The sequence below is a fragment of the Pinus tabuliformis genome, chromosome 2_2, assembly GCF_031772625.1.
Source record: "Pinus tabuliformis cultivar Carrire ecotype Pingquan chromosome 2_2, CPIR1, whole genome shotgun sequence".
Taxonomy (NCBI): Eukaryota; Viridiplantae; Streptophyta; class Pinopsida; order Pinales; family Pinaceae; genus Pinus; species Pinus tabuliformis.
This window is the reverse complement of record NC_142300.1, coordinates 1,050,887,474-1,050,900,676: the sequence shown is the minus strand read 5'-3', so window position 1 is coordinate 1,050,900,676 and position 13,203 is coordinate 1,050,887,474. Positions and strand designations below refer to the sequence as shown.

The 13,203-nt window shown below is 35.5% G+C and overlaps 1 long non-coding RNA gene across 1 annotated transcript in view; it reads right to left on the bottom strand.

Moving 5' to 3' along the window:
* Positions 1-465: 465 nt before the first annotated feature.
* The window catches only part of LOC149196983 (uncharacterized), a 148,139-nt gene continuing 135,401 nt past the window's right edge, over positions 466-13,203 (bottom strand). The window contains exon 3 of the long non-coding RNA XR_016254698.1: positions 466-876. This is a non-coding gene — a long non-coding RNA (uncharacterized LOC149196983). The remainder of the gene's footprint in view (positions 877-13,203) is intronic.

The window sequence follows — 13,203 nt, the reverse complement described above, 5'->3', positions numbered from 1 at the left end:
TTTCCCCACCCCATCCCTAGTGCCTAAAATTTTACTCTAGAAAAAAACATAAGGTAGGTAATTTTGTAGCAACATCATCATCTCCATCAAATCAAACAAGTCATTATATATGATTTCAATATAATCACCTCATGATGTCATGGACATCATCATAGAAAACTAAATAATCAATTCAAATAGACATATATATAATATCCTATAAAACAATTTTTTATAAGTCATATTTAAAAAAAATCAAAATGATGATTGTATAGCCATTTCCTAATGCCACTCAATGAAACAAGTCAATATGATGTCCAAACCATAAAGTGAACATATTTACATAAGAGAAGTAAAATATCGACATCCTCCCTCTTGCCTTCAAGATAAGGGGGAGGTTGATTTTTTCCCCACCCCATCCCTAGTGCCTAAGATTTTACTCTGGAAAAAAAATACAAGGTAGGTAATTTTGTAGCAACATCATCATCTCCATCAAATCAAACAAGTCAGTGTATATGATTTCAATATAATCACATCATGATGTCATGGACATCATCATAGAAAACTAAATAGTCAATTCAAATAGACATATATAATATCCTATAAAACAATTTTTTATATTCGTCATATTTAAAAAAAATCAAAATGATGATTGTATAATCATTTCCTAATGCCACTCAATGAAACAAGTCAATATGATGTCCAAACCATAAAGTGAACATATTTTTATATAAGAGAAGTAAAATATACATGTCAATGATATCATGCAAATAACCTATGCATCTACACTAGTAATTGGACTCTCATATTTAGTGAAACCACCACCATCATCATCTCAAATTGATCCAACCGTATCATTGTTTTCATTTCCATCTTCTATGCCTCGGATTTGGAAACCTAAAAATAAAACAAAGGGATGATATAAAATGTTAGTATGAAGTGCATTTCAAATAATTAGACTTATCATTGATACATGTAATTCCATAGAAATAAATAGCTTTCAACATTGTTTTTATGCCTAGCTAACCCTAGCTAACCAACACATTTTCTATGATAGATTTTATAGATTTTGTGCTTATCTAGCAAAGCTCAAATCAATGCTCATTTAATACACGTAAATTTCTGGACAAGGATGAGAAGACATATCATTCACAAAACAAAAATAACCAACATGATACTAGAAGCATGCAAGGAGAATGTAATGATAACAACAATGATCATTGAATTAAATATAAACTAGTCAACATTCAACAACATTAACGCTTTTGTGGTATAGAAGGATTCATCATATGAATTAACAAGGAGGGTTGCGTAGCGGCAAGTCTCTGCCAATGCAAGAAGTTTCAAACATGCTGAGAGACTTGTACAGATATAGACAACCAAAACAGTCAATTTTTCAAACACGCTGAGAGGCTTGTACATGATATAGACAACCAATTCCAAGACCAGTAAAACAGACATCCAGATACAATAACTTCAAGCTCGCCGGGAGATAAGGCCGATAAACAACCCACATTCCTGCCTTTAGTACAGATGAGAAGAGGAAGATACTATTCATTCAAGTTGATCCCACAGTTCGTTTTCAGTAGGTATTTTCGAGATTGTCATGGCTATAAAAATCTTCCCCCCCCAGCACACAAACAATCGTTGAAGATTTCATTTGCAAAGTGCTTCATGGGTACTTTTCAATGCATGTCTGACTTCTAGAACAGACAAGTCAACCGCTAATTTCACTTACCATGTATAATCACTAGAAATCATATACATGTGAAAGATCTGCCAAGCAACCTATACAAATTGATAACTCCAACTCTGCTCAATATTCTATTTGTCAAGAAGAAGGTGCAATATTCTACCCTATCAACAGTTTTATGGGAATCATATTTTTTCCATGATACATTCTATAGACACGATACATTCTATAGACAGAGTCTGAAGTTAGCCAGGTAGCCTTCGAAAAGCATATCGTTTACAAGTGCTGAGTAGATAAAAGTTGCTTCAGTCAATCTCTTAAATAGATTGTAAAAGTTCAACATGGCCAATTTCTTAAGATCCTTTTCAAATATCAAAAAACGATCTGTATCTGAAGTAGATAGTAGATCTCTTGAATCTGACAATGTAGAACATGAAAAGGTTGAAGACCCAGAAAGCTGGAACCCGCCCGTGTTAAGCTCTAAAGAAATTTATCCAGTGCCATCATTGTTCAGACTATCTAAAAGGGTTTTGCTCAAAGAAGTTGAACTAAAAATAAAAATATCATGTCCATTTGTACAAATTGTCCGTCTTAATTTGTTTTTTGAAGATGAAACTAGAAAATTCCGAAAATATATGGCTGAAAAGAGATTCTTCTATTTACATTTTGGGGGAATTAGAATTGGACTAACTCCGTTATTCCGTCATGGTCTCAACACACTCCCTGTATAGCAAAAGTTTTCGACAACAGACATAACATATATGATCATGCCCGAACTGGAACAATACTTGGAAATCTATCCCCGGGATGTCAATATGGCACTATCTATCCAGATTATGCCATTAGTTTCTCTGATAGTCACTTGAAAGATTGTTGGAAAGCTTTAATTGGAGTACAAGGTCTAGAAATGGTTCAAGACAATGAATATTTATCTGTTATAGTCCAAACCTCTTTCCAGCTGACTAGTACAGTACATCCTAAATTAAGACAGCCAGTGTTAAAAGATTGTGTCGCTGTAGGAATAAGCAATGCCCAAGTAGAAGGTGTTCATTATGACAAAAAAGCTTTGCCTAATGACTTGAATAGCCAATATAAATCTCTGGCATCCGCAGATAGTTCTAATAGTTCTATTAAAAGAATGTCTGTATCAGATGGTTGTGTTAGAATTCTTCCAAACAGACCAAAAGTACCAAGGCCCATAGTCATGCCAGAAAAACATGTGTTACCAGCAATCCAAGAAAATGAACAACCTCTTGTCAGTGGAAGAAAATCTTTTTATCGTCATATTCCTTCACCAGATGAAACTAGTTCTTCCACCAGCGTACCGCTGTGTACAAATCAATTGTACATACCAAAAGAAAAACCTTTCTTTGTTGTAAATAAAATGTTTAGAACATAAGTCAATTCTACTCCACCTGTTGAGGAATTCCAGTTTGCAAATCGCAGATTTGTAAAAGGAGGAAAATGGCCACCAAAAACAAAATTCAGTACTTCTTCCATCTAATTCCAGACAACCAGCAGCAAGAGCTGACTGCGCTCCTTTACTAGAACAAAATTCACAAAATCCAAATGACATGGACCAGGTATACCAGATAGGAAACTATTTAACCACCTGGTGTGCTCACGCTAAAGATGTTCTAGATGACTTAGGCAAACAACCTGATTTGATAAATGCTAATCTGAAATTGCTCTATGAAGAGCAACAATCAAAAAAGCTTGAAAAGGAAGAAAGAAGAAGAAGGAGACAGAAGAAAAAGGCAAAAGAAGTTCCTAAGTTTCACATAGATATGAGTGCACCCAATTATTGGGATCAAGAAGAAGAAGAATCAAAAGATGCAGTAACTATGACCAATGCATAAGAGTCCACTTCTAAGAACACTGGAAAACTAACCAGTGAAAGAGAAACATATAAAACAGATAAACCTTTCGTTTCAAAGAAAGAAGTGATGACCCTTGAACAAGCTGCCTCCAAATTTCCTTCTTTTATCTTGCCATCAATAAATAACCAAAACAAGGCTCATATCCTGAAAGAAGTGAATAAGTATCCACATGTTGAAGAAGACCTGTATGCTGCCAATACCAGTGGCTATATTCTAGATTTGGATAATTCTTCAAATCCTGGAGAATCAATCCGGATTTGGATAGGTGCTCTGTATCAGATGCAGGTTACTACTAAATTGGATAATGTATCCATTATGGTCCTAGCAGAAAAACGCATGACTGGTATAGTGTATGATTTGTGAATGGGACCATCCAAAGAAGAGAGAAGAGCCGTCATCGAAGCCGGACTGTCTACATTAGAATTATTGCTAAAGACACAATTCGTCCCAGAACCAGTTGATGAGAAAAAGCAATTGATAACAGATCTTAGTCGAATGGAATTAAAAGATCTGAAATACTTTGATCAATTCAGTAAAGATTTCATGGCTAAGGTTTTCAAAGCTAATCTCTCAAATGATGTGGCTCAAAAAATTTCTTTTTTGTCAAAGTTTCCAGGCAATCTAGGACACCTGATTTTGAAAGATCTAAATGTACATAACAAAAGACTAGATCAAGTTTATTGGGTTGACCTTCTTTTCAGAATTACAAAAAAAGTTAAATACTTATGCTGGCAAAAGAAGGCGCATGACATCACACCCGGTTTAGATGTCTACAAAATCATGCTACCATGGACACCATTCAAAAAGAAGAAGAAAACAAAGAGGTATGGTAGATTTAAACCCAAAAGAGTCTCAAATCAAAGAAAGCCATTCCGCAAATATAAATTTTTGAAGAAAAGAACAAGACCAAGAAACAATAAATGTTGTTTCATTTGTAAAAAAGAGGGACATTTCGCACAAAAGTGCCCGCAAAATTCATCAAGTAAACTTAAAGCTTGTATAGATATAGAAGAGTTTCAAGATGATTTGTCCATTGTAGAATCAGAGGATGATATTTCAGATGTATATATTTTGACTAAAATATCAGATGCAAAAGAGGAAGAAGAATGTGTTCAGAAGATGAATTTTTGCATATCCTGTTCAGATGATGATTTTTCAGAAGAAATCCATTACAGTGAAGAAGAAAATGACATTGAAGTCACCAGCGAAACATCATATGATTTAGAAGATGAATCCGCAAGTTCACAGTCACAACAGTCAGTACAAAAAGGTAAGCAACCTCTGTCACCTTTTCCAGAAGTAAATGCTTTTTGTCCGTTTCAAAAAAGAACTATGGCTCTCAACCAGTCTTCCAAAACCAGAGATTACTAAAACAGAAGGAAATTCTTTGTTAAAAAAGATAGTCAAGACTAATAGCCTTATTTATATCCCGGTTCAAGTTCAAGTAAAAAATGAATGGATATCTGTTGATGCGTTCATCGATACCGGTGGATCGAATAATTTGGCTAGACCATCTTTATTTAAATCTCTGGGGAAACCATTGCAAAATACACTGGTTTCTGAAACAATAGGGGGCACTGTGAGTCTAACTCATTATGTAGACAATATTCCATTAAAAGTTGGGGGGAGTATAGTTAAGATCTCTGCAATACAACACTTTGATCCCTCAGCGAGTTTAATGTTGGGAATGCCATTCTTAAATTCTATGCTTCCAGTAACAATCAGCCAGGATAAGCTGATTATAAATCTGAAAAAAAAAAAAAAGCTATTTGTGTACCTAGATTGTTTATTGCAAATTCAGAAGCAAGACATGAAAATAGCCACAAAAGGGTAGGAGCCAGAAAGCCATTAAAAGATTCTGACAACTGGCAGGAAGTTCTGCAAATTTATGAGTCGAGCAGAATCTAAAGCAAAACAAATGGCATGCATAGATCCCAATTGGTCTACAGAAAAAAATGATATCCATAAAAGACTTCTAAAACGCTGCTCAGAAAATGCACAACAGTTTTGGGACGCAGAAAGTCCAATGCAGGAAATTGTAACCTTGCATGATAATGGAGTCAAAGAGAAAATGATCCCCTGCACTCCTTCAGACGAACAAGAAATAAAGAGACAAATTAAAGAATTGTTAAAAATGCAGCTCATCGAGCCAAGTGAGTCTCATTACTCTTGTTCAGCGTTTCTGGTAAGAAATCATTCTGAGATAGTTAGGGGAAAGCCTAGAATGGTGATAAATTACAAACCCCTAAATGCAATCACTCGGAGTTTTAATTATCCACTGCCAAGGCCAGAAACCATAATGCAGAAAATACAACATAGCAAGGTATTCAACAAATTTGATATGAAATCTAGATATTATCAGATTCAAATACAGAAAGATGACCGGCATAAAACTGCTTTTATTTGTCCAGCCGTATTTTACCAATGGAAAGTTGTTCCATTTGGTCTAAAAAACGCCCCTGCATTCTTCCAGAGAAGAATGGATTTCATTTTTGCCAAGTATGATTTTATTGTTACATATATTGATGACATTCTCACTCATAGTCCAGATGTAAAAACTCATTTAGAGCATTTAGAGATTTTTCTAAAAGAAGTTCAGCAGCATGGCATAGTTTTATCAAAAAGAAAAATGACTTTGTTTCAAGACAGTATAGAAAAGAATTCATGTAGTCAATGGTGCAATTCAAATGCAACCACATGTATTGACCAAATTAACACAATTTCCAGATGAACTGAAAGATACAAACACAATTCAAAGATTCTTAGGAGTCCTAAATTATATTCACAAGTACATCCCAAGATTGACAGAGAAAACAGCTCCTATCAGGAAACATCTCAAAGAGGGATGGTAACCAGAAGCAACAACAGCAGTTAAACAGTCGAAAGCAGAATGTCAGCAATTGCCAAAGCTCCAACCACCAGGTGACGGTTTGCTTATACTCCAAACTGATGTTTCTTTAAATTTTTGGGCAGCCGTTCTTTTTGAACGAAGGGAGAAAGGTGAAGAAAGACTTTGTGCCTATGCATCAGGTGAATTCACACCCAGCCAAAAGAATTATTTTAGAGCAGAAAAAGAAACACTGGCTATATTCAATGGGATACAAAGGTTTGAGTTATACCTTACTCCCGTGAAATTTTTAATACGGACAAACTCCAAGAATTTTAAATACTTCTTGTCTGCCAAAATATCAAGACAGATTGCAAAGGGAAGAATTCTTGCCTGGCAAATTTGGTTCCAACCGTTTGATTTTGAAGTCGAGTGGATCCCAAGTAATTCAAATTATTTGACAGATTCATTAACCAGGGATATGAATAAAGCATTCATGACTTGTCCAGGTTCTTGTTTTACCATCCCAGGTAAAGGACCACAGGACGACAGTTTTTATACATTTGTTGACAGATTCAAGCTACTTGAAGGACATGCAAGCCATCTTGCAGAAGAAATCAAAAAGGTTGTGGGAATGAGACAGAGAAGAAACACTTGGATCCGAAAATGCCAAGCATGGCAATCCAAGAATGTAGGTATGTCTTTAGGCCTAAACGCTGAATTGGTAAAGGTATATCTTTTGCCTAATATGAAGGTAAAATTGTTTTTCAGAAGTCTCTCAGATCTATGGTCTAGTGAATATACTAAACAAATGATATGGACCCTCAAGGTTTTGAATTTTTATCAACTCATTGGAGGAATTGATTTTGCCCTCAGCATTTTCACAGGAGCAAAAATTTTAGATCTTGAAAATATTCCTATTAAGCCTGAATTAGGAAAATATATTTTATCTTTAAAAATCCCAGACATTTTTGAGGAATTAGAAGCATCTTTTCTGCAAAGGATTGACGAGAATTATGCAGCAAACGACACTTTTCCTCAATATGAAATTTTTGAGGGATTTGCTAACTGGGAGATAAAAGATGGTTTCTGCAGGAAAAGGCCAACCACTAGGATATCTCAGTGCATTCAAAGTACGTTGCAATATCTCAAAACTTTCTCATCCCCTTGGGATTACCACAGTCTCAGGTTAAGAGAAAGTATTGACCCTAATCCTTTTGCACAAGTTTTTAGTCATGAGCGGATCGGAGAAATCGAGACTAGCAATAATGAAGAGATGATTAAGCAGCATGCTGGATGGTTCAATGAATTTGGAAATCTAAGGTTGACAGAAAAAATACAGATTCTAAAAAAGATGGATGATTTACAAGGGGAACCCAAGGCATTAACATTTATAATTAATCAAAAGGCTTTGGTAACAATCAGTGTTATTTCACCTAATTGGAATAACAATGTAATCCATATTATTAGTCTGATGATTTCAAACAGAATCTGTACATCAATGATTTTCGAATTAGGCTGGCAAAACAAAGATTTTATGAGTAATAATTGTAGAGAATGGGTTCAACATGCAATCGATAGTTCCACTAATATGTTTCAAATTTTTAAATGGGAACTTTTAAACAGCATCGAATTGGCAATACAGAGGTCACCCACAGTCCGAAATGTCTTTAAAGATTCTTTCGTAGATATCGAGATCAGCGCTTTATCTTTCCTTACAAGTGGGAAAAACAAGCGGCTATGTACACACCTCAGCAACAGGGTCTCCACCGAATAAAGACAAATACGGAAAAGGGAGAATCATCATCATCAAGGAGGACAATAATTTTAGATGAAGATGCCAAAGGAAAAGGAAAAGCAACAGAATCTACTTTACAGGACGCACTAACGGATGCCCAGGACCCCAGCAGATATCGATTGGGACGAAGAGTACTCCAAGCTGATGGAACGTCACTACCAAAAGATGCTCGACGCGTCCAGGCCAGCACATGATTCTTCTTCTGATGAATTTGATCTTGAAAACTATTATGATTCAGATAGGACCATGGTAGAATCTTTTGTACCAGAAAAGTTGAGTAGACACCATCAGCGAAAATATGCCAAAAGGACCCTCAATTATTTATGTTTTGTCATTATAGTTTAGAACAGTAGAGTTAGGGAGTCTATAAAAGAGAGAGATCGGCAAAATCTCAAGACATCGCTTGATAGAGAACTCTGAGATCTCATATTGTATGTTGCTGGCTTGGTTTGAACTTTGGACCACCACTGCACAACAAGTTTCGAGCAGTGTTGTGAGACTTGGTTAAGATCCAGGAGACTTTCTATGTGTCTCCAACTCAATCCTGAAATGGGTAATCAGTATAAGCTTGGCCTGAAACTTGATTGAAAGTGGAAATTGCCAAAACCCATTGAATGCCTAAGCAAATTGAAGTTTCGATATTGTCACTTGTACGAATACTCTGTTAACATGAATTGTAAGGTCTTAGTGACAACATAAATCCAACTTACATTCAACAAGAATGACAATTCTGCTTCCAAAGGGGAAAGGAGGGATAGCATGTTCTCCTTCCAAAGGAAGGCAGGAATAGGCTTAGATGCTCAAAGTTCAAAGCCTGAAGAAGATACCTAGGATGACAGGTATGCTTTAAATTACCAAGGGAGGGTTTTTAAGCATGTATGCTATCCCAAAGTCTTGCATCGTCATCCAAGGAAGGAAGCCCAAATCTGTTACATACTCATCCGAGGAAGGAAGCCCAGAATTTGTTAACAAGAAACAAAAGCAAAATGAAGCAAAGGAAGGGACAAGCTATAACAAGAAACAAAATAATCCACCTGTCTCTTTTTCACACTACATTTCCATGTGACTGTGAAACACTTCTCGGCAGGAAATCCATGACTAAGGAGGCAGAGCAAGTGTTCTAGGAAATTCACATTGATGGTTGACAAAGGTATCGAATCACAGCTCAAAATTGAGAAAACTAATTCAACAACACGACATTGTGCTTTCAAAGAGAAAGATGCAACACGTGGCTTGTTGCCCCATGATGCAAGAGCAAAATCAGAAATAGAGAGCGATTTGCAAATGAATATATGGTAAACTGCAAAAAGAACAATAGGTAAAAACCATTCAACTTCGAAAAACAACGTAAGATGATCATATTACAATCTAAATGGATCTCAAGATACAAGAAGTAGATTAAAATAGGAAATTCAAGATGGCTCAATATTATTTAGCACATCATATTTCTTACAAAATGATGATTGAAAGGGATCTTAAAATGCAAGCAGATTATCTTTTAAGAAGCTAAATGTCCCATATCTGTAGCCTATGGGGCAAGAACTGATCCCATAGAGAGAGATAACTGAATATTAGCCCTTGGGAATATCTTACTGCAATGAATCCAATATTGCAGCTGAATACAATAAGACTGTAAATGAATAGATAAGTTGAAATAAGTCTACAAGATAAATTCCTTACTAAAATTGAGTACTACAAATATGGAGTTGCTGCAGATATCTATCGGTTCTCTCAAATTCATCTTCCAGTGAGATTTCTTGTTCCTAATGAAAATAACTTGACGCTTAGAAGTTAGAACAGACGTTAATTATTTTTATTTATTGGCTTGCAGAGGGCTTTCTGCCATTAAGACTGGAGCGTGATTAAATCTGCTCTGAATACTGCACATATATTTGAGCAATTTCAAGGAGCAAATTCTCAAAATGAGGCACTCCAAGTTGGATTCAGGAATACTGTTATCCATTTGCAATTTTGCACAGTTCATAATTGTTAAGAATAGAACTGTCAATTTCAAGCCCATTGATACAAAGGACTAGAAAGTGACAGAATAATAGCAATTACACCTTTTTTTATTGCCACTGCTTCATTGAACAGACTTTCAAGTGTCTCCCATTGACCTAAAATTGACACAGTTTTTGTTCTCTTTTCACTGCTTAGTCAAGCTACTCAGAATCGATAGACTCTAGAGTACACTTCTGGGCCCTGAAAATAGGTTGAAAACAAATTAACTCCCAACTACCAGAATGAAACACCAACAGGGAAATATTGAATGAAATCAAACTACTCCCAACTACCAGCATAAAATTTCAGTCTTTTAGCCTAAAATGAAAACAATGGTTACTGTTACAAATGACAGTTGATGGCATCAAAAGTAACATCATCTATCTGGTAGACAATAATTAAGGAATGCTTCAGAAGCTACGGCTTTTGCTAACTCACTTTAGGGAGGTTATAAAATATAGCTTTAGTTTGTCATTGTCACTGCTTAGTCAAGCTAATCAGAATAGATAGAGGACACTTACAGATCCTGAAAATAGGCTAGGAACAAATTAACTCAAGCAAGTCATTAAAAACTAGAAGCTCAAGCACGTTACATGATGATGGAGTCATTCTCAAGCAAACACCAACAAGAACATATTGAATGACATCAAACTAGTGCCAACTACCAGCATGAATTCCAGCCGTTTGGTCTAGAATCATAACAATGGTTAATGCTGCAAATGACAGCTCATGGCATTATAAGTAATATCATTAACCCGGCAGACAGTGATTAAAAGATGCTTCATAGGCTACACCTTTTGCTAACTCACTGAAGTTATCGATGAATACCAGAATGAGCTCTAGAAAAGTTTTAAACAACAGTGCACATTCAGGTCATGTGAGTAGTTAATTCTGGATTGGGTGCAAATAAGGCTATCGAAGTTACAGTCCAATTGGTGTGGTTCGAAAGTTTTTACTATAACTGTGTTTACCTTCTATATCATAAATGCTTAGTTTTTGAAATGAAATGAAAAACCAAATGATACCTTCAGATCCAAACTTTCAGCATACCAAAGCAACATGCCCCTAAACAATTCTTTTGAACTGTTCAATTTGAAAAAATTTATGAGGCCATTATTTTATTTTATTTTTACGAGAACCAAAGACATTTATCAGAATATCTAAAACTACACACAAAGCTCCTGACTGACCTTCATCCAAAGAATACAATGCTCCACAAGATTAAGAGGCTCCCCCATCTAAAATCATCAATCCAAAAGAACGTGATTGCAATTGCCGTGCTACAAAGTTTAAAATCTCTACCTTTTGACTAATAAGATAATTAAAATAGGATTAGGAAACAATGGATAGAATGATCAGCAAACAATGAAGCTTTTTCTTTATTCATCCTGTGATAAAGGGTCCAGTTGCCACAAAGAATAAACTCGACAGTCAACAGAACATTGATCCACTGCCGAAGTTGTTATCCACCAGGGTTTCATTTTTGTTATGGTCTGCACTACATGTGCTGCATGAATGGATGAGGGTGGGTGGAATCTCAAGCAAGTTTGGTGGAATAGATACACCTAAGCTAAAGGAAATTCACTCTTTGTGGTGCAGCCCTGAACCACTTTCATAAGATAAAAGGCAAATCAAACTATATCACATTGGTACATGACATGACACCTGTGAGAACAAGATCAACAGCCCTTCCTGCGTAATCTAGACATTGGCATCATTCTTGTTCTTGCCGTCGGTATCTGGGTTTTGTCCAAGTAACCTACTCGGATCTTCATCTCCATCTAAGACCCACCTTCCGAGCCTCCTTTACCTTAAGTGACTGCAATTTCAAATTATTGTAGAAGCAAACCCCCAAGAAAGCCAAGCCATACCCTAACACATTAATACCAGTCACTCTGTCCTTTATAACAGACCATGATAAGGATCAGTACAAGAATTTGGATTTAGGGTCAAATTTGTAAATTGTTGTTCTAGGAATAACTGGATAATGTCTATGTCTATGAATGGACAAAATGCAAGTGTATGATTTGATGAAACTCAATCTTATTAATTTATTCATTTTATGCCCCTAAGACTAGTTTCATTTTTGTCCCTAAAGGGATTTTATCATTGAGTTTTAACTCATCATAAACCCAAAATTAGGTCTCTATTTAATGGATCCTTATATGTCATGGAATTAGTACATTAAATTACATTTAGGGGGGGCTTCTCCATAAACCCCATAGCTAGATCATGTTTTAACAAACATTATCTAGAGCAAAGGTTTCAGTTAATAAGGATTGTCATAAGAATTTGGATCTAAGGATCAATTCTGCAACTTTCCATTATGGAAACTAATGGCTAATGTACCAACCTCAAAATGGATAAAATATATGAGTATTTTCTAATGATATATAATTTTGTTTCTTTGTTCATTTTGTATGTCACAAGGACTAGTTTTACACGAATTCCTAAAGTGTTGTACCCCATGAGTTGCATCTCATCATATACCCCAAAATGCAACTTTATTTAAAGAACCATTAGGTCCAATAGAATTAGTACTCCATAATACCTCTATGGATCCTTCTATCAGGAGTCCCACAACCAAAATATTTTTATCCAATATTCTTCAAAGATAAGGTTCACTCATTGAGAATCATCATAATATTTGGATCCATGTGTCCAATTTGATTTTTTTTTTTGTCTTGGGAACTATTGAATAATTTGTTGGCCTCTAGATTTCTAAAATATGTGTAAGATATGATGGAACAAAGTTCTGTTGTTCCTTTTAATTTTTATAACCGAGGGGATGGTTTCACATCTTACCCAAAATGGCTTTGACCCTTGACTTAAAACTCACCAAAAGTTATTGGTCCTCAAATTGATAATCATCATCTTTAATGGAATTAGAACATCATATTACCTAAATATACACCCATTTAACTGTGATTTCCATTGACAAAACATCTTTTATCAGACATTTTTTAGGCAGTTAGGATTTCACTGAATGAGAATTATTACAAGAATTTTTTCTGAGGGCCAAATT